At 33.3% G+C, this 24,059-nt stretch overlaps 1 protein-coding gene across 13 annotated transcripts in view; it reads left to right on the top strand.

Moving 5' to 3' along the window:
• Window positions 1–24,059, top strand: part of EndoA (SH3 domain containing GRB2 like, endophilin-A) — a 151,143-nt gene that overhangs the window by 47,727 nt on the left and 79,357 nt on the right. The window lies entirely within an intron of this gene.

Here is a 24,059-nt window from a genome sequence, read left to right as displayed (position 1 = left end):
TTTGTGTAAGGAAATGGGAAACAATTTTTCGATAGCAGGGTTCGAATCTTGAAACTCCATGCTTCATAATTTTGACACAAAGTATTGCTTATTAATAATATGTATAATACGAGTATAATCTTTATTTCTTTATATTTGCACATTTATTAAAATAAGTTTTTATTTCTTATTTACTACAACATTTCCGAACCGATAGATCTTTAAATATTTTGCCATTTCACACCACTAGTCACGTAGACAATACAATATTATTTTGTCCCGAGACATTGCCACTTAGATATATGGGCAGGCTATCTCCGCTCTCGCGAACAATGATTACCCCCACCACTGCGTGCGGCCACATTGTTCTCTTGTGAACACGTACGGATATGACCTTGTGATGATGGCGATTTGCTTGACGTGAACGTGTCGCTCCCAAAAAAAATTAACTGTCAAAAATGGCGGCAGAAAAAAACATTTTTGTTCTTTAGTGCGTCATTTAACAATTCCAATATATATAGGTGTAAAGTAAAAAATATTTTTGTTCTTTAGTGCGTCATTTAACAATTCCAATATATATAGGTGTAAAGTAAAAAATATTTTTGTTCTTTAGTGCGTCATTTAACGATTCCAATATATATAGGTGTAAAGTAAAAAATATTTTTGGTGAATTCGCTCGTAACAAATGCTGTCGTATGTTCATTTTCTCAGCGCTCATGCGGCTAAATTTTCGTATTGTCTTAACGTTCTGTCCTGTGCGCTCAAGGCTGTTCATGGAGCTGGGACAATACAATATTGTCATATCTATTGTATTGTCCACGCATAAATGACCCTTTATAGTATATTTATCGCTGTATCTCGATTTGTAATATATGAGCAAGATATTTTTATTTTTTATTATTTAAAAGAAATATTTGCGTTCTTTTGATTTACCCAAATTTTTAATTTTGAGTAAATAACTCACTATTAGGAAATGGAATCAAGTTGGGGTAAAGTGGGATTTGAACCACGGAACTTTGGTCCATGAGTCCGAGACACTAGCCACAAGACCACAACCCGATTTTAATCCAAACACGCTTACCACTTCACCATAAGAAAATATTCTAATCATCATCACCATTTTCCTATTCGCATCGAGCGGTGGTTAGGACACTTCATTGGTACTTAAATTGCAGCGTATCTATATCATTTTTGTTATATGGAAGGTAAGGTGATCAGTCTTACGCTTCAGGTAGCAGTCCTGGGACAATAAAATATTTTAGTGTAGAACAACCTTCTAACCTGTAATTTACGTTCACCCTGCCAGATATCGAACCTAGGACCTCAAGTATCGTAGGCGAACACGTAATCCACTACATAACGTGGAGGGTGTATCTCCACACGACCTAGTTTTGTAGAATTTATACCATAGGTTTTGAGTCAAAAGCGCTCGTCCGGAGTTTTAATTTTATACACAAAATTTCTCATTCGTCGATAAGGAAATTTTTTTTATTACATGATCGAAATCTTTTATAACGATAATTTCATAGCCATTGCAATAAATAAATAATAATGTACAATTAAAATATGACAACGTAGATGAAGAACATTTTAGAGAAGGTAATATAGAAGTCGAAGCATCTACAGGGTTTATGACCTGTCATTGGCTGGTTTATGTGGCCAATTTTTTTAATAAAAAAAAAATCAAAAAACTTTTTGTGCATAATGTAAATTGTACATTAGCGGGCTTGTTGCCAAATGGCAATTTCTTCCAACCAACTAATAAAAAAAAAAAATTATAAAATTCATGTTACAAAATATATTCGATTGAAAATAAAAAAAATAAAAATCCAAAGATATACAAAAATAGAAATAACTGCATTTGTATATAAATTGCCTTAAATCAACACTATCAATGGGAAAAAAGAAATAAAGAGAATAAGAGGAGAGATTAAGGAAGAGAATTAAATACTGTTGTAACTAACATCTTTGATAGTGGATGGGAGATGATTCCACAGTCGATTCCACTTTACGCACTGTGCTACATTCACCGTTCTTCCTACGTTTAAACATCTATATTCCTTCAATTCTTCTATATGCTGACGTTTGTGAAGTTAAAGAGCTGAAACCTTTAATGGCGTGGGTGAGATACATCTTATAGAATTATTCTACATAGGTAGAATGGTAAATGTTAAACAGTGTGTAACGTGGCCAATTAAACCAGCCAATGGCTGGTCATAAGCCCTGTAGATCCCTAGACTTCTGTATTCCCTTTTTTTAAATGTTCTTCGTCTATGTCTTTTGTAGGATTTTAATATAAACACTTTCGTGCTGGTTGAATCCAGTCATTGTCTGCAAAAATTTGGACAAACTCAAAGCATTGTTAATACTGTAGTAGTTTAGGTGGTCTACAAATTCCTATATTTAGTAACATAAAAATATATCTTCTTGACCTTGTTTGACCTTCTACCCTGTTTGCGACTAAAAATGTATTTGAATTAAAAATCCATTTACCAGCATTTTTTTTAATTTAAAAATTAGTTCGTAATTACTTTTTTAATCATTCTGCCTTTAAAGTTTGACATTTCAATTAATTTTAAAGTTCTTGGTTATACGTCTAATATTTTATCCATCTGTTGAATATGAGTTGTTGATCGAATTATTAAAGTTAGTAATGAAATCCTTCGTCGTTTGAATTAAGTAGGTTTTTTTTTTATTCATCCAACAACAAAAAAATAAACAGGTTCAAAAGTTCACTTTTTGTGAATGTGTTAACACATATACATATTTCTAAAAAAAACTTTTTGAAACACTGTAAAATGCAACATTTATCAGTGTGCAATAAGTTTATATTCCTTTAATTATGTTTATTTTATTATAATATCAAAAATTTTAATTGGTCAACTATATAATGAAAATCCCCCTCTTCCACTTCTCCACCCTATTTCCTCATCCCTTAACCTTCTTGCGAGCTCTTTTTTTTTCTCGTGTCTTATATAATATATAATTTTTCTCTTTACTGTGTAACATGTTCTCTCATTATATTTGTGAAAAACTTTAACTGGATGTATGTACTATTTTTTATATTTTGTGTTCTTATTTAACAACTGTTGTTTTTCCTTAATAAATAAATTTAAAAAAATATATCTATTGCTTTATTCTATAACTGATTCGTTTCGTAAATGCATACGTGTCGTGTGAGAGGGAACAAGACCGAAATACGATTTGATTGCGTTAGAGTGAGGTGGATATATGACGAACGACCGAACTTATGAAACGAAATCGCGACAATAAGCCTGCTGGTATAGGAACGTTTTGGTGGGACAAATGTATTATTTTGTGCATTAGTGTATCTCTCATATTAATTTCAATATACATTTAATTTTGATAATTTAAATTTGTAAAAATAACAAAAAAAATATTGAATCTAATTATTTAATAACGTATAATAATACTGTGACGTATGAGACATTTTCCTCAGCTTCATTTCTAGTTCTTTTAGCTGTCCATTTATTATCTAGAGTTTAAGATGATTTGGGTATACTAAAATATGTTTTGTTTTCTTGAATATAAAATCAAACTCTGGTTTGTCTTCATTGATTCAAAAGTTACTTAAATAAGTAGACTCAAATAAGTGTTTGTTATTATTAATTTATTTATTTCATTGGTAAAAAAAAATACACAATAAGGTTGTAATGTATTCCTCACTGGGAAATCCCGTGCCGAGGAATACATTACTACATTACATTTTTTAATATATATTCCTTTTTTTTCTTTTCATATATGTAGGGATACTACAATTCAGTACAAAATATAATTTACATGCTTTTAGTCCAAGAACTATTTAATACAGAAATATATTCGTACTTTATATATTGTTCATGATCTTTGACAAATAACAGTGTTTTTTAAATTAAATGGTGTTTGATTTCAAATATAAGTTAATATATTACAGAAGAACATTTTATGTTAGGGCATATAGAAGTTTAGGCATTTACACGGCTTATGATCTGTCATTGGCTAGTTTGACTGGCCACTTTATATACTATGTAACATTCACCATTCTGCCTGTGTTTGAACATCTATATTTCTTCAATTTTTCTATCTGTTGATCTTTGTGAAGTTAAAGAAGCTGAAACCTTTATTGATGCGGGTGATATTCTGACCGAATCATTTCACCTACATACGGAACGCCTGAAAATATTTAAAATCGATTTTTACACTTCTTAAACCAGCTGGTTTTATATTCCTTCTATAATCTGCTTCTATATTCCCTTCTATAAAATGTTGTTCATCTCTGTTGTAATATATTGCTGTAAAAAACTCTCAAGGGGGTTGCATCCAGTTCTTGTCTGCAAAAATTTGGTTGGACCCAAAATATTGTCGATAATAATAAAGTCCTAAATCTAATTCAACTCAATTAATATTTTGTATAAATATTACATTCATTATTCATGTCAGTATTTTAATTTCCTGTAAAAATATCAATCGTATTTTTCAATGAAAAATGATTTTTAATTAATCAAAATAATATTTTGGTATTTTGTTGTGGCGCAAATAATTTTGAGTAAAAAGTTGAAATTTATTAATTACGTACGTAATTTAAATTAATAAACCTTTCTCAAAAATACATGTTCAAGGATCATTAGAGGTCAATCAATATAACCCCCGTAATTGAACTTTCTTCCAACCCGCCCACTCCCGTTTTACAGCAGACGGACTTTTAAATGAACAGGTGGGTATTTATTAAAAAAGAAACGAATTGAATTTAAAATGTGAAAATAACTTATTCAAGCGCGAATTATCAAAAAACAAAATTCAATTATAAGACATTTTTTATTGTCCATTTACAAATACATTGTTCTTGAACACAAATAATATCATAATTTACAATGGCGGCTTAAATGTATTTCGAAAGCAACTTATTTAGAAAAAAGAAATAACTGAATTTTTTTGACACTTTTTTACAGCTATCTCATTTTGAAAAATTTATTTATTATTATTGTTATCAAAAACATTTTTCACTTTGTGGTATGACATTTTACATTTATTTGTTTATAAATTTGTATAAACCACTTAATTTATTTACTAAATATTATACAACAACAACAAACCATCACGCCGTTTCCCCGTAGGGGTTGGCAGAGAGGATAGAACGCCATAACACTCTATCTTGGCATACAGACCTCGCTTCCTCTACATTCATACATCTTCTCATGCACGCACGCCGATTATTCCTACTTTTGACATGTCCATCTTCAAGTATTTGATGGACTTGATCGTGCCACGTCTTTCTCGGTCTTCCTCGTTTTCAGCATCCATCAACATTTGCATCGTAGATCCTTTTAGCCGTTCTTTCGCTGTCCATTCGCTCTACATGTCCAAACCAACGCAGCACCCCTTTTCTTGATTCTGTCAATAATGCATGTCTCAGCCTTACACACTTCACGGATCTCGACATTTGTGCACTTATCATACATCGTTTTATCACACATTCGCCTGAGGGATCGCATTTCGACAGCATTTATCCTACTTTCATCATTATTTTTCAATTCCATATTTCGCTCCCATACATTAGAGTTGGAACTAGAACTCGGTTGTGAACTGCTAGTTAAGCCTCCTGCGATAAACATTTGTTTGCCAAAGTAGATTTTAGTGCACCGTTCACCCTGTTCCCGGCACTCACCCTCCTTTCAATATCTTTCTCGGCCTTTCCGTCCCTAGTAATAATACTTCCCTGGTACACAATTTTTTTTACATGATTCACATATTATTGTAGGATAAAAGTAGTTGAGGGTTGGTTGGAGTTCCTACCCCAGTTAGAGGTTGATAGAGAAGACACGAGGTTGCTGTTTAATGCGTACATGGCGAATAAGATACAGCACTTGGTTGTGTAGCACGAGCGTAGCGGCGATGATGGGTTGAAGTAACTGCACTTGAACTACATGCTGGAGCTGAGCAAACTGCACTGATCTTGTTGGGCTGACTGAACGAGCTGACTGACGTTGGCTGCGTCCTCTGGTCTCTTTATAGACGACGTTCCTTTGTAGTACATTTCTTCATGTTAGGGACGATGTGAATGTACTGCAGAACGATGCCCTCCGATTTCATGTGAAATACTTATAGAGTTGCATTTTACGAATGTATTGGATTCAATTGAAAATGATGACATTGCATCGTCGGTCATTAGTCTATTTTATGTGAACTAATTTAACACGTGTGTGTCATCGACTATGGACCCTACATTATTGTGCGAAAGTTTACGCAATTTTTATAAACTCTCATTTGAACCGCTGTCTTGTCGAAAATTTTAATAATTCCTCGTGGCCTAGTCAAGCTTCTAACAGATGACTTCGAGTGTACGAAATTTTAAATCGTTCGGAACACTTGACCTCGATGCGCACGCGTCTTTACGCGCCATTTTGTATGGCTGCCCCCCCGAGCACGGAAACGGAGAGCGCGTTAACGCGCTTTTGGCCCTTAACCGGTTAGCATATCGAACCATAATCGGCAGAACAACGTAAGCGACATTCTTGGCGAATTGCGTTTTTTTAAGGAAAAGTGTTCCTTACTGCCCCCTGCACTATGTTTAAAACATCATTGCTCTATAAAATTCACCTGCCACATTTAAGGATATTTATTAAAAGAAAACAACAGCCATTATAACAACAATGATTTTTTTAACATAATAACATTAAGATGAAAATTAAAAAATATATATACTTGTATATTTTATCTTGCCCGTTATAGCGCTTCAATTTTTCTCCGACCATATATGAGAAATATAGTAGTTTATCGGAAAAAGTGTAAATTCTTATCTTTACTCATTCACAAATGGACCTATTCATTTAATATAGTGGAATTGATTTCCTACGCCTGCTTCGGTAATATCCTTCATCTGTCATATGTGCTGAAAATGCCTTTTCCATACAAAGGGGTAGTCCTTAAGATGATTGACAAATCCCCCCTTTTCGTCTGTAGACGTGTAAAAGAACTTGAATCTTTCTCGAGTTGTTCAATCTCCACCTAACTTCAACTAAAGGAAATCGTACATAATCTGTACTTCGGATATGTAAGCGTTGAAACGTGGTTTATAGTTAAACATAGATATATCGACTGTCAGTTTATTCGACGGCATTTTTTAAATCATATATCTACCTAATATCATTTTTATACGTTTCGCTTCGATTCAGTTTAATATTATATTTGAAATTAGTTTCCCTTCAGTAATAGGGTATTTTTGGCTTTTTTCAATAAGCAATAAAATACGATGGTAACGGTATTACTTTTTTATCCGTGCGACGTCGGACAAATTTTCTTCGTTGGTTTAAAATAAGCATATTTTAAATTTCCTGAAAACAACTCATTTCGCGCTCTGTGGGACAAAAGGCACGTATTACTTTACCGCGCCATACTCGTACGCCACATTTTTAGATGCACTCGGCGTGCATGACATGCGATGTCAATATGATGTGATGCCAGCAGCGCAGCGAGCCGTTTTTTATATGCTCATTTTTTAACCTGAAAATTATATAATAACAGGTTTTTTCATGTATTGATAGTTATATCATAAGAATCTTAAAAATCTGCTTTATAAATTGAATATGTTTTCAACATTATTCTCGATATATGAACATATTCCTCTGTTATTAAAGAGCTTATAATGTTTGGATTTATTTAGATTTGAAGCATTTTCCTTAGGGTACTAGAGTGGAAAATGTTTCTTTATAGAGAGACTAAAGACGGAAATATTCCAATAGATGCAGTAATTATTTTACTATGTTTATTGTTTATTTTCTTTTTAAAACATAAATATAAACGTTTATATACCAACATATTGAAAAAATAAAACCCATGTATTAATAAAAAGACGGCGAAAATTTTTGAATTTACTTTATTAGTTATTTTTTTGAAAGTTCCGTTAAGTTATAACATGTTTATACTGAAGCTCATAATGTATTATAGAAAATGGATGTTGTCTACTTAAATAGTAAATATTACAAGTAAAAACTGTTCTTCTATTCTAATCTTCATTCGTTCGTGGTTTTCATTGTTCTCCCTCGTTTTTGTATTGTTTTCCGTTCGTTTCCATTGAAATCAATGGATTGATTTATTTGTTAATGGACTATGTCCAATTTAAGCAAAGTAACCGCCATGTTTTTCAAAAGAAAGCACGAAAATAAGTAACCAGGTTGATACAGGGCCATAAAATTACTAACAATTATTGTCCACTTCAACAATTTTAATGAATAATTATGTTTATAGTTTAATTATATTTTAACAACTTGCTAAGTTTTGCTGATATTTTACGGAAAAAAACAAACTTTAATGGATTCAAGACTCAATTATCATGTGAGTGCTTTTTATTTATTTATTGGTGTGTTTATTACTAAATATTTATATTTATTTTCCCTCTTTAAATACTAGAATTTCGACCCATAACGATACAGGTGAAAATGAAAAGTGTGCAATTTACGTTGTATTTAAAAAAAAAATTAAATGGCAAATAAATTTTCCGCCTTTGTCCACGTGATTTTATTTGCTTCAAATAAAGTCATTTGCTTTTCTTTACAACGCGAAATCGTAATATTGAATTATTCGTAAATTCTTATTTTATTTTTATGTACTAATATAAAATGACAAAACCGGCTACTCTTTTAACGATATCTCAGTTTTCTACACTTTTTCCACTCAATAAACTGACTGTCAGAAACAAGTAAAGTTTTTCTATGTTAAATAAATTGTCAGTATTACGATGTTCAATACACGAATCTTTCAACTTCTAAATAATATTTTTAGTGCATAAAAAACGTCGACATGACAAGTGGGGTTTGAAGAACAGGTTCTTCCTCATTGATCGAATCGGATTACAATTTTCGCCGTAAAATGGATTTGTAAAATTGGCGAATATGGCGCGCTGTGGTTTGATTCTTTTAGTTGAATATCTGACAAAGGAAGCTCGCAATCATGAATATATTTCCGTTTGATTTGTAATAATCCCCTTCCGCCGAGGCTTGCTGACAAATAATATTTTGATTTTCTGACTAGAGATTATATTTCTGCTCCCTATTAAATGACTTTTTTTCATAATATATTTGTTCCGTATAAAATTTCTTTAATTAATTTTATCGAATGCTTGTGTTTTATGGCATCGCATTGTATTTTAATACTCACGAAAATTACAAATATTGAATTGATTTTTATCAGGATATCGTTATCAATGCTTCCTTTTTTCTCCTTCGTTGTCTTGCTCAATGTTAAACTTCATAGTTTCTTGGGCCTCGGTTACGTAAAGGCCAGATGATATGTCTTACCTTCGAGAGCCATCGAGTCATCATCAAAAACCGTCTAGGTTTTGTTTATATCTTTCTGTGATTTATATAATTATTTCATGTCTATGGGAAAGTAAATATACTCGTAAGTCTATAAAGTCTTACGCGTTCGGTAATGACCACTACATCATTGGACTTATAACACTTTAAGTCCTGTAACTTTTGAAAACAATATCTGATTGACAACATAAGGCAAACGATAAAAAAATATATAATTACGAACACTGCCAAACCAAATGTTCTTGTTGACTGTTCTTTCCCAAATTGATCTCTCTTTCAATATTTATTCCTATATTTCGATTGGAAATTTAAAATGTTTGTATACTTGCTATGTTTTTAAAGATTTTGCATAGGAAGGTCGCGAAGATTTTACATAGGAAGGTTGCGAACACTTGAAGCTCCTCTTTCTTAAAAAGAAAAATCCATACGTTCTTCCCGTTTGTCTGCTATGATATATAGGTTTATTTGAGATAAAATTTATATTAACAGTCTTGTAAGTCAACAGTTTTTGTCAGCAGATAAAAAAATATTTTAGATAACTCATAACAAAATACACTTTATATTTATATAATCTTATAGGAAGTTACGCTTCAGGTAAAAACCCATTTACGTACCTATCTGTAGTCTAAGAATTAACGTTCTTTATAATTATATGTATGTATAATTATTATGATAAATATTATTAGACGAAGTTTGATCAATATGCAAATCATGTTAACGAAGATAATTTTCGGATTGACTGATTATGATAACAATAACCAATTGATAAAATTATCCGCGATTCTAATACCCGGATTCAACTGATTCATAAATTCAAATAGAAGAATTTGTGTACCTGGGAAGCATGTTTTCAAGAGATGGAAGAGTAGAAAAAGATGTTGAAAGAAGAGTGAATGCGGGCAACAAAATGAACGGAGCACTAAGCACAGTAATTTCTAATAAAAATATGTCAATCGAAGCTAAACTGGCAGTGCACAACGGAGTTTTAGTCCCAACACTTATGTATGGAAGTGAAACATGGAACTGGCAGAGGAAGGATGAAAGCCGAGTGAACGCGGTTGAAATGCGATCTCTTAGACGAATGTGTGGGAAATCAATGTATGACAGGGTTACGAATGATGAAATCAGGCGAGAGTGTAAATCTGAGACAAGTATAATTGATAAGATTAAGAAAGGGTCTCTGAGATGGTTTGGTCACGTAGAACGAATGGACGACGAGAGAATGGTAAAACAAGTATATATGGCAAAAATGAACGGCAACGTTAGACGAGGACGACAAAGGAAGACGTGGCATGATCAGATAAACCAAAATCTTAAGTCTGGTCATGTCAAAAGCAGACAGAACCGAAGGGCATGTATGACAAGATGTATGAATGTGGAAGAGGCTAGGAGTGTATGCCAGGATAGACGTGTGTGGCGGTCCATTCTTTCTGCCTACCCCTACGGGGAAATGGCGTGATGGTAGTAGTAGTAGTAGTAGCATAAATTCAAAATGGTGAGAGTTGATAAGCTCCCTTTTCAGTAAAAAAATTAGTCATTTAAATTGTGATAAAAATTTCACAGGATGTTTTGGATAAGCAAATGTGATAGTAACTTTATTTACATATGGTTATTAAAACATAAAATAACATCCTGTTACAATTTTTTGAAATACGTTAAAATTATAAACTTTTATTAAGGAAACCGTTCTTTGTGTGAAATTGACCAGAATTCTGGATGAGTGTTTTCGACTTAATAGCTGTTCTCGGTTTAAAGTCCTAAATAAGAAATTCGAATGGAGATCAGTCCGCCTCGCAATGTAGTGGCAGTCGCATTTGCCCACCATGCTTTTTGGTGGGAAACCAAATTCCCATGCGGATGCGGGATGAGAAATTGCGAGGGGTGAAGCCCTAGGGCTTCTGCAATATTATTTAGCAGAGCGGACTGTATTTTAATTTTAATGAAATTCATGAATATCCTCGATATGCGGTATGCAGTGTCAATTTGTCATAACCCCAACGAATGAGATGGATTATGAATGGATGCCACTAATCTGGTTCGTTCTCGATGGAATTGCGGTGGTCCGACTGGTCAATTGCGAGCGGCACCAACACTAGGACAGGCCCCCGATCTGGAGCTGAAAAATGGTGGTTGGTGGAAACAAAGTCGCGGCACACGTTCAACAAAATAAACGTGCGACTCACTACACGAGGTCTTATTGTGGCGGATGATCAATAGATACTGGGGGGAAGTGAACAGTGGTTGTGGGTAAAAAAAGGATGTTGAAGTTGTGAAAATAAACATTGTTAACTACGCATACCCACATAATTCGCAACCACTTGTGGTCTAAGGTTTGATACCGGGGAAGGTCAAATTTAAATCGCGGGGTTCTTACTACACCCAGGTAACATCAAAGTCAGTTTTTTTAGTTAACCACTAAAAACATATTTTTGTATCCTACTCCACGAATGCTAAAATAGATAAGTTGTGCATTTGAATCATAATATCATCATTTGAATTCACCACTTGTCTATTTGTAGCATTCATGGATGAGACTACAAATACGTGTTTTTAGTGATTAACTCGCAAATGATTATTTTGAAATTACGTTGGCAGGAAGGTCTATAATTTTTTGCCAGAATTATGGAAAAGCTTGAGTGTTGTCAAGTTGAAGAAACCATTATATGATTATCAACCACAAAGTAAGCTACAGTTAAGAGCAATACAACGGGCCCTAGGTACTCAAGCAGAGAATTGCTAGCGCAAACCATGACCGTCCGTTACACGTTTGTTGTTAAACTAAAAACCAAACCAAAAATTTGGAACGCTTTTGTTCTATGCAATAGAGCTAAAGGGTTTCTCTAGCGAATTATAACTCTGAGAAATAAACAGTGTATTTACATAAAATAAGCAATCGAATTCTGCGGGATGTAATTTAGAAGTATGAACCGAAAATAAGTAATTGCTAGTGCAATCACGAATATTTTGCCGCTTTTTAATTTCCACTGTAAACCATGTTTTTCGGGCTGCAGCGATGGCTCTGTAGCTGCAGCCCATCAGATGGTGACGTAACTCAAGTTTTAACGAGTTGTAAATACCTAACTATTCAAAAATGGAAATCAAGATGTGGTAGAGCGCAAGGGCGAATCGTCCAAATAATCGATTATGCACCGCTTAGCATTATATTTGAATTTCGATAGTAATGTAAAGTAATGTTTTATAGTAACTTTGTTTGTAGGAAAATAAATAAAATAAAATTAGTTTATTATTAATCAGCGCCACCGTTTATGTCTTCTTACAAAAAAAATATTTATAAAGTGCGCCCAGCGCCTTAGCCCGTTCTCAGTGAACGATGAAACTAGCTGATTACCTCAGCTTATTTCTCCAAGCAAAAATGTTCACTATATTTTTCGTCTTTAACCCAGTTGTTTTTTTTATGTACTTACACAAGCTTGCAGATTGCAAGTATTATTTGAAGATCTTCTATCTGGAAACTAGTATTTCGAACATTATTTCCGAAGGATTATTTTTCTTTGATATGATACCGTCGACATATTATGCATCACATAGGACATGTGGCGTACGAAGTGGCGGTTTTTGGCATTATTTATTTTAACAGGTATCGCCCAGTGCTTAGTGTTGACATTTTAAACATCGTGGAAATATCTAGTCAATATTTCAATGAACTTTGGTACAAATGTTGTTTTAAAATAGTGTAGTACAAACCTACGTACATCGCGAAGTTAGTAATAATTGTTGTTTGAGTTGATATTCACTGAACCACAGAAAAAACAGTCATTTATAATAACATAACTCATATATTATGTATTTATATGTGTAAGTACAAATTTATGATCATTTTTTGTAGCTTACCTAAAAAAATCACCGCCCGCACTAGTAGAGCGGGGCTTGAACCTCGGACCTCTGATCTGTGAGTTCGCGACACTAGCTACGGTACCCAAACTCGGTTTATAGGATGCAATGATCATGGCTGCAATTTGTGTTCAAACACTACTAGCTAAATACTTTTTTTATTTATTTATTCATACAAATATCCATATTACAAAAAAATAATAACGTATCCCTAACTTTTTGAGACCAAGGGCCCTGTGTACGGATTAGTGATTTTTTCCATGGGTTACACTAAAATTACGAGTGTGCACAACTAAAAGAGAAGAATGGGGAATTTTAGTGGTTTTTTTTGTCAATAGACTAAAATTAAGCTAAATTTTAGAATTACTCCGTCGGTGACGTCACAAGTTCTCGTCGGTGAGCTATGCTCAGCGTTGCCAACTCTACCGATCTTGGGAGCAATCTACCGATCTACAGAATTCGATGCATATGATCATAACAGCTGTCCCTGTCTCTCTCTCCCCGCCGCTCACCCAGGTTTTTGGACTGTTTGTGATATGCGATGTGAAATGTGAAACTTTTTCTTAAATTACAATTTTCGTCAGCGCGGCTCGCCACAAGTAACAGTTAAATTAAAATATTTTTTGTGATTCTGTTCCAGCTGATAACAAATCTAACTTAATCTACCGATTTAAGCATGATGGAAGTTGGCAACGCTGGTTCTGCTGAAATTTGAGAAAAAAAAAACTACAGGAAACCGGAAATCTATCACAGCACAAAACAACGCTGTAATTGATTGGTTGATTCTAAAGAACTTGTGACGTAGTTCGAAGTAATTCGTTTTTATTAAAACAGCTTTCATTCATTTTCTCGTACATTTTCGAGAAACTTTGCCGTACAATTATTTAATGCTATATTTTTCACCGCGTGTGACAAAACATTTTTTTAAATCCAATTTCCCATAGAACTGAACTTCCTCATAATATTGTTTTTTTTAAATGGAAACCGATAGTGTTCTATGTCTTACAGCTCTTAGTCCATATATCATAATTATGTTCATTAAAATGTACATTAATACATACAACTGACCACTTGACTTTTTTCTCAACTATTTTGAGGTGTTTAAAGCGCCTGCTGGATTATGTACTCGTATCCCAGTTACGTTTTTTAAGTTTAATTTTAGCTTTGAATCTCAACAACTCGGTGCCTATCATTCAGATGAAATAATTAAGTAAGAATTAATCTCATTCCCACGCGCATCAATAAAGGCTTACGAAAATAAATAGATTTTATTTTATAAGGTATTTCAACAAGGATACATAGATTAAAAAACATACAGTTTGCAGAAATTCGTCGATTAAATTCTACATGCATGTATATATTTTCATTTACAGTATTACACAAAATTTATAGAGCATTACTTTGTTTTTTTAAATATATTTCTTGTACAAAATAAGATATATCGTTCTTACAGATGGAAGAATGAAAGAAATACGGATGTTCAAACATATTTTTTAATTTATTTCAACAGAAAGGGAAAAAAAGTTTGAGAAGGGAATATGGAAGTCTAGGTATTTACAGGGCTTATGACCTGTCATTGGCTGGTTTAAGTGGCTACTTTACACACTGTGTAACCCTGTAAATGCCTAGACTTCCATATTCCCTTCTCAAAAATGTTTTCCCTCTCTGTTGAAATAAATTTAAACATGAACAACTCCTTAGGGAGGAAATCCAGGCAGTCTGCAAGCATTTGGACATAATCAAACATTGTTTTATATTTTATTTAAACACTTTTATGCGAATACAGTTTAATTACATATGTAAAAGGGCGGGTATATTGCCTTAAGGCAATTTCTTCCTATCTACCCAAACCGTTTAATTTGAAAAAATCAGTGGTATATGAACATATTGTAGCTTTGTCATAATATTTTCATTATAAAATAAAACATTGATGTACATGCCCTAGGCTTTACTGACAGAATGCATTAAGTCATCAAAACAAGCTCCGGGATAATAGCATTTTTAAAAAAAATATTCTCTCAATGCATTATTTCTCCCACAATTTCTCGAATATTTTTTTATTATTGAAATAAAATTTTTGCACCTGTATTAAAAAATATTTGAAATATTAAAGACTGTTGACTCAATGCATTCTGTGAGTATAGCCTCGATCAGGACACCAATTAAACCAACATGCAAAACCTATACACCACCATAGTTTTTACATAAAAATATAAAACCAACACGACATGCATTTTAATAAGCACGTGCACTGACGAGGACAAACATGCACTGATTAGATTATGAAAATATTTTGAATATTCAATAACATTTAGTTAAATGTTTGACCACAAAGTAAATGGTTTAAATATTAATCATAAAGATTACTCTTTTAGAGCTTTAAAAATATTAAATATTAATAAATATATAGGCAGAATGGTGAATTAATATGTAGAAAGTGGCCACTTAAACCGGCCAATGACCGTTTGTAAGCCGTGTAAATGCCTACAGTTTTATATTCTCTTATCCTTAATCTTTTCCATCATTTGCAATATAAATACATAGATATTTAAGTTGGTTTTAGCGTCCGTATTATCTTAGTTATTTTTAATTTTTTTCAACTTCAACTCACTAAGTCCACCATATAACGTCAAAGATGTCAGTTATAATTTTCAGCAAAGAAATATAACACGATTTTCCAAAGTTAACTGTATAGTGTCATCATCATTCCCTTTCTGAACCTAATGGTGCATATGGCACTGGATCGGTACACCAACCACAGTTTTGTTTGATCATGTTTTGTATCCTTAAGATAATATAATAACTAATACGCTTTTAGTGCCAGTTCTGGGACATTATTTTATTCAAGTTCAAAAACACTTTTTTCAATCAATATTTCATGTAGGGAATTAAACCTCTTGCGTGGTAGATAAACGCGCTTATCATTCGACCACGAAGCATTTTCGTTTAACTTTTTTTGCTTTTCGTAAATGGTACAATACCATTTTTTGTGTATATTATTACAATACTAGCTGAACCCGGCAACGCTTTGCTGTGGCAGAAGAAAACAAATTATTAAAAACATTAATGTCACTTTCCAGATATCATTTTATTTTCAAATCCTATCAAATTCGTTTTATTCTTAATTGTACGGGATATTAAGTTTTGTAAATTAGGTAAAATGGCAGCAGTGAGTAGAGCAGTCATTCAGTCCTTGTTGACTATGACAAATTATGAGTCAATTTAAAACGCATAGAATGTGCCGTTTTCGTAAGAACTTCCGAATAATTATTTAGAAATACTCTAAAATGCAACGTTCTGTAAAAAAATGAGTCAATCCATCCACTACTTTCCGAGATTTGCGGCCACAAACATATGGAATATAAATTATTTATATAGATTTCGACTAGTAAAATAATATATAATATTATGTTAATAAAATTAGTATAAAACCACTCACCGACTTATCTGTCTACCGGTTTCGAGACGTAACCCGTCTCTTCGTCAGGACAACAACACTACACCAACATGCAAATACCACTACACACCTTCGTTGTTGTCCTGACGAAAAGACGGGTTACGTCTCGAAACCGGTAGACAGATAAGTCGGTGAGTGGTTTTATACTAAATTTATTAACATAATATTAAAATGTTGCACCACAAAGTTAATGCTTTGCTTATTAATAATAAATAATATATATTTCAAAAATGTTTTGAGTCTATCAAATTTTTGTAGACAAGGACTGGATTCAACCCCCTAATTATTAAAATTAAAAAATTACGAATTTAATAATTTTATATGTTATATAAATTTATAATTTCGTGTTTGTAAATCTATACTTCGCCCAATTTTTGCGCGATTATGATTTTTTAAATACATCGCGCTCTTCTATTCCTACATTAATTGATTTCCTAAGTGCGTAAAAATCGTACATTACGTTCGAATATCAAGCAAATCACGGCTTTACTGACAGAATGCATAAGTCATTAAAACCAATTCCGAGATAATTGCATTTAAAGCTTTTTTATTATTTCAACGCATTATTTTTCCCGCAATTTTCTTTTATTTCAATTATATATATATATTATTTATAAAGACTGTTGACTTAATACATTATGTCAGTATAGCCTCGAAATGTTAATGAGTTAGTGCCTGTCGATGAACTAAATAAACAAGGGTACTATTTTTCTTGTGTTAGCGCGTACATTTGCATGATTTACGTGAAAACTTATTCTTACGCACACATAAGACAAGATTTATTAAAGATTTGAATGGACTGCACCAATATTATATAGTGAATACCATATTTAACGATAAGGCATAGGTTTTATCACTTGTTTAGTAAAATCGGTCAATGACATGGATTTGTGTTGTACTTATCAAAAGGCAGCAACGAAATATTCCCTGTTCCAGTTAATCGTTTGTTTGATAGTTTGCGAGTATGCTGATAACCAATTTATATTCACAAATTCACGAGTATATATTAGGTCAGGGCTGTCTAAAGCACGGTCCGCGGCTTATATTTGTGCGGCCCGCGAAGTGTTTTTGATCTACCGCAAATACGAAAATTTTCCTTTAACATTTTTTTTTTCGTAGAAAATAATTTTGTTTTTATCATCATCATCATAATTCCCTTTCTGCACCTAATGACGCATAGGTAACTGCATAAGTACACTAATTGCATCGCATCTTGATAATTTTTTTTGTTACATGAAGGTAAGATCATCAGTCAGAAATAAACCAAAGTAAGAAGACCTGTTGACTGCTGTCAACAGGCCAGCTTCTCTTGAAGAGCTTTGAGTGGTTTCCTCTTCACATGAGCAAATGCTGAGAAGTCCCTAATTGACCCACTTTAGTATATCCTTCCTGATCCCAACGGTTTAACTAAATTTAAAGTAAAACAATTATTGCAGAAAAATCCACTTTTTGAAATGTAAACCTTGTATATATTTACTATTACCTTGTTTTATATTTACTTACTATTTCTTCTTCTTCTCTTTCTTCCCTATTTTCCCATCCCACTCCCTTTCACCCCTAGCGAACTGTACGTTTTGTTTTTTTATATTTTTGTTCCTTTATGAAACCCATAATTGGTTATTTGTTGTTATTCTTCATGTTTTGTTTATTACTATGACTGTTGGTTTCAAAAATAAATAAATAAAAAATATAAACATCAAATACAAGGTAAATAATAAAGCAACTCCCATATAAAAAAAATAAATAAAGATCATCAGTCTTTCGCTTCAGGTACCAGTCCAGGGACTTTGAAGTGTTCTAGAGTTAAAACACATGTTTTTATAAATATTTCATATCAGCCATGTCGGAAATTGAACCAGAGACCTCTAGCATGGTAGGAAAACGCACTGACCATTACGCCACGAGGCCGACGATGATTATAGCATCCCAAATAAATGAATAAAATATTTATTCATATGGCTACAAAATTTCTGTCACTATTAGGGAAATTACCGAACTGTGTATTTGTTTCTCCAAACTAACGAATTTTAGCTTAAAAATGGGGTCGATGATGGGCCGTACCTATATTAGCGAAAGTGCGTATTTAACTATGAATTTTGTAAAATCTAAACATAGGTCTTCACTGTCAGATAAATCACTAACTAACGCACTGCGTCTGGGAACAACTGGAATCATTTTGATATTGACAGAATTGTAAAAAATTAATTAATGATGAAATAATAAAACTAATTATATTATACCAATGACGCATCTGTATTTTTTTTAAAGTTAAAGTGTAGTTTCTGCGGCCCTCCAATCTATTAAGTTATTTGGATTGACCTGATAGCGTATTAGGTTTAAACCCCACTGTTTTAGGTATTTACTTTCATTTGTGTCCGTTTTTTCCTAATTTTAAAATGCGCACTAAAGGTTAAAGAACATGGTAAAGGTTATAGGTTAAATGTCAATCGAAGGAAAATTTTCCGTTCTATAAGATATACGTTACTCATATTATTTTATTTTATTATAAATCTTCAGAATGGAATGTTAAGTAGACGATAGTGAGCATTTTCGACACATCTTCTATTCGCGTTTGATCAAGAGAATAAAGCTGCCAAAGTTGCTCGCGATATTTGAGCAGTGTACGGTGAAGATGCTATAAATTTGTTTCTTGTTCTTTTCATTTGAGAAAAATTGGACAAAACTTATAATAACACACTATATATTTAACAACAATATTTTGAGTTTGTCCAAATTTTTGTAGACAAGGACTGGATTCAACTCCCCGGGGAGCTGTTTATATTAACATATTACAACAGAGATGAAGAAAATTTAAGAAAAGGTAATATAGAAGTCTAGGCATCTACAGGGCTTATGACCTGTCTGGCTGGTTTAAGTGGCCACTTAACACACTGTGCCATTGACAGGTCATAAGCCCTGTAGATGCCTAGACTTCTATATTACCTTTTCTTAAATGTTCTTCATCTCTGTTGTAATATGTTAACATAAAAAGGTGTTATCTACGGCCGCGAGAGCGTTTGGAGTATCACCCCTGGGCGAATATTTTTAATTTTTTTTTTTACTCAATTGATTTCAAAGAGTACTAAAGTTTGTGGTGTAACTCGCTTAAAAAATCGTAAAGATACGTGAGTGTTCTCTTAAGAGAAAAAAGTGGTTAGACTGTATTCATAACTCAAAACAACCAAATTTAGAAAAACGACGGTGTACTTCTGGTGACGTTGACAAATGATTTTGTATCACGCGTCAGTTTTATGCATCTTCTACACTAGAAAAACATTGCTGTAAAAACTAAACGAAGTAATTGCCGTGCTTTCTGACCAAAATCTTTTACGTAATGCACCTGAATGCCTTTCAACGTTATAAAAAAAATCACTACATTAACGTAACGAATTTCCACGTCATGATGTCGTCATGCCTCCATTAATGGGTTTACTTTGCCTCCCATTTTCCCTAACAGCACGTCTGCTTCACCCCCGGATGGCGTAATGGGAGTGCAAGAGATGCAAGCTCGATATAATGGAATCAGTTCGAGTGGAGCGAGGAAACGGGGCGAATATTATTTGGAAATGGTACTCTGGCCTCGAGCCAATAGCGTCGCTGTATTTATGCTATAGTGTTGCCATATGCCACCGACCCCATTACCATTTTATTATAAAACTTAGCTGGCCACGTAATAAAACACTGAACTGCATAAAATTATGCAATTTTCGTACATGCAGCAGATTTTTGTTGCTGGTATCAATAATAGTTGTCCCAGTGGTCTTAACTTTTCTTCTTAGCCTTACATAATTGCGCTAAAAATATATATATATCGTAACTAACTGTAGATGTCATTTGAAAGAATTTAAATTTATGATTAGACAAGGACCGTGTTATTTACATACATAAGGTTATTATACATTATTTGAGACAATAAGTCCCAACTCCATGGGAGTCCTGTGTTGAGATGGGACGAGCAATTAATTAGAAACATAAAAAATAATTTAAAAAAATATTTTATTGAATGTGGCACATTAATATGGTTTCAGTAAGCATTTGGAAAATCATCGAAATGAAACGCTTAAAAAGTAATTTTGTACCTGTCATGTAAAAGCCCCCGCGGTGACATTCTGAAAACACTTTAAAAGGTCCATTATGAAGTACAGAAATTGAGAAAATCAGATTTTCAGACGTTGCCTAGTATGTAGGTGAAATAATTCAATAAGATGAATCTCACCCGCATAAATAAAGGTTTCAGCTCTTTAACTTCACAAACATCAACAGATGAAAGAATTGAAGGAATATAGATGTTCAAATATAGGCAGAATGGAGAAAGTTACACAATGTGTAAAGTGGCCACTTAAACCAGCCATTGACAGGTCATAAGCCCTGTAGATGCCTAGACTTCCATATTACCTTTTCTTAAATGTTCTTCATCTCTGTTGTAATATGTTAATGTAAACAGCTCTCCAGGGAGTTGAATCCAGTCCTTGTCTACAAAAAATTGGACAAACTCAAAATATTGTTGTTAGTTATTTTGATTTTATCACCGTAAGAATTTTCAATCTAAAAACCGACAATGGAAATCGAAACATCAATTTCTTCGCTCTCGTTTCCGAGCCCAGATTTATTAACTAGAACACTGCAGTCATAATGATGCTACATTGTTCTTGTCATATTTTAACCCTTTAATTGGCAATATATTCACCTCAAACTGTTTTACCATATTTTTCTTTCTTAACTGCAATTCACAATCGAGGGTACTACTTGCAAACCTGGAAAAATCCAAAAAAAGTGAGATATTAATTGAAACGCTTTCAGAAAAAAAAAACAATTATTATAACATTGTCAGTTAAAAATATGGCTTTATTCTCAGAGTAATAATGGTCTACGCATTATTACTCTGAGGCTTTATTTGTAAGAACTAGACTTTTAAATTAACGGGTTTGTTGCAAGCATGGCAACCTTTACTTGAGTATTGTAAAGTTGGAATGTATAAAATTAAATTTATTATTTCACTACTGTTTCTTGACATCATCATGCTTATGTCATCACTGCTTATTTATAAAATATTTACTGATTATAATAAAAAAATGAAGTTTTAAAAAAAGTTGAAGTTAAGTATTGTATCAGTTTTTTGTGATTTGCTCAAAATAAAGAAAGATGGATTTTGCCGGGTTTGCAAATAGTACTTTAATAGCGTTTTTAATCGCGGATTTTCAATTGTATCTACAAAGTAAAATTATGTTTTCTGTTTGAAGAATATAATATGCTTAATTTTTTTTCTAAACAGGCTACTGACAAAAATACTTTGAATATGCACTTTTTTGTACATAAATACCGATGTTTGTTTATACTATCTCGATATGTAGCGAGAACATAGCGTTTACGACTGCGGTGCAGTTGTATAACGTTATATTCTTTCTTTTAATTCCAGAATCATTCCAGCACCATTATTATCAGATATTGCTCTAAAAATTACTGTTTGTTTAACGTGGCGCGTTGCTTTCTCGGCCATAACTCAAACATTGACAGTAGAAAGGAAATTCGTAAATGAGACTGAGCTAAACTAAAGTTTACGGGCAATAAAATACGTTTTCCATTTCCCTTCAATTTAAAGAATCGCCCGAAACGGACAGTGTTCGTTCTATAATCGATTAATATCGACTAAAACCAGTACCGAATCAGTTTTGCACAATAGACAGGTTATCACAATTCTTTTGTGCTGTGTTTTCTATGTAAGTAACGGAAAAAGATTTTTCATTTTAAAAAAATTAGAAACTGTCACTTTTACAGTGATGTCGTTATATTATTGTATTTTCTTAGTTATACATTTGATCAAATTTGCGTTTTTTGTAAACTTTGCCTAGCTAACAAGGGTACATGTAAGTACACGTTCCAAGCTAGGCAATTACATTTTAAAACATAATAATAATTAAGATTGTAGTAAATGGAGATAGTTTGAAACAGGTCGAAGAATTTGTATATCTGGGTAGTATGTTAACTAGAGATGGAAATATGGACAAGGATATTGAAAGGAGGGTTAGTGCCGGTAACAGAGTTAATGGTGCCTTAAAGTCTGTCGTAGCAAATAAGTGTCTATCGCAAGAGGCTAAATTAGCAGTTCATAATGGAGTTCTGGTACCCTAATGCATGGAAGCGAAGCATGGAGTTGGAAAAAAAGGGACGAAAGTAGACTGAATGCTGTTGAAATGCGATCCCTCAGGCGAATGTGCGGAAAAACAATGTATGATAGGTGCCCTAATGTCGAAATTAGAGCAGAATGCAAGGCTGAGTTAAGCATTATCGACAAAATTAAGAAAGGTCTTTTGCGATGGTTCGGTCATGTGGAGCGAAAGAATGATGAAAGAACGGCTAAAAAGATTTATGATGCGAATGTGTCTGGTTGTAGAAGTCGAGGAAGGCCGAGAAAGACATGGCATGATCAAGTACAACAAATTCTTGAAAGTGGTCATGTGAAAAGTCGGAATAATCGACGTGCGTGCATGAGAAGATGTATGAATGTGAAGGAAGCAAAGGAAGTGTGCCAGGACAGAGTGGTGTGGCGTTCTATCCTCTCTGCCTACCCCTCTGGGGAAATGGCGTGATGGTTAGTTAGTTAGTTAGTTAGTTATAACAATTAACAAGTTGATACAAAGAACAGAGAAATACAATATAAACTTACTAGTATACGAGTACACATACATACACACATACATATACCCATGCGCATACACATACACATATTCATAAAAGATACACAATTTAATTAATAAATGCGAAACTTCATGATTGCCATTTGTTTTTTTTAAATTATTATTTATTTTATTTACAACATCCAGTAAGAATCTCCAATCCGCTATATGCATCAATCTCTCTGACTTCCTACGACCAATGTCATGAAAGAGCGAGTTCAACTATCTCTTCGACTTGACAACACTCCTGCTTTTCCACAATTCTGGCAAAAAAATATGGACCTTCTTGCCAACGTTATTGATCGCGCGACTTGCCCGTTAGCAGATGCACGCTCGAAGAGGCTGGTTTGCGGGATGCATTATCCTTTATTTACTTTGCCAACTGAACCCTAAATACAATGAATGCAATTCCCACCTTGCACTTGGGTTCTGGTACCTTATTGTTTGTAACTTGTCTCGCGGCAGTCAGGATCAAATCAGAACGTGGGGTCATGAAGGATGGGCACTTGAGATGGTTTCTTGATTATAATTATTTCACGATACAGTGGATAAAGTAACTGGTTCGCGATCGCGGTGAGAAGAAGAAAAGTTATCTAAGTACATGAATCCCGACAGTTCGGTTATATTAACAATTGTTCTTTTGTTAAATGCATTTGTGTAATTTTGAATATTGAACATGTTGGGCTGGAGACAAAAATGTGGTACCTACCCACAGTAAGAAACACAACATTTTAATCAGGGCCCAGTATGCAGCAAATAAATACTACAAATATATATTTGTGGCGT

Source organism: Micrasema longulum, unplaced genomic scaffold (assembly GCF_059751315.1).
Source record: "Micrasema longulum isolate JH-2025_06_02 unplaced genomic scaffold, ASM5975131v1 h1tg001734l, whole genome shotgun sequence".
NCBI lineage: Eukaryota > Metazoa > Arthropoda > Insecta > Trichoptera > Brachycentridae > Micrasema > Micrasema longulum.
This window is presented reverse-complemented; position numbering and strand designations above follow the sequence as displayed.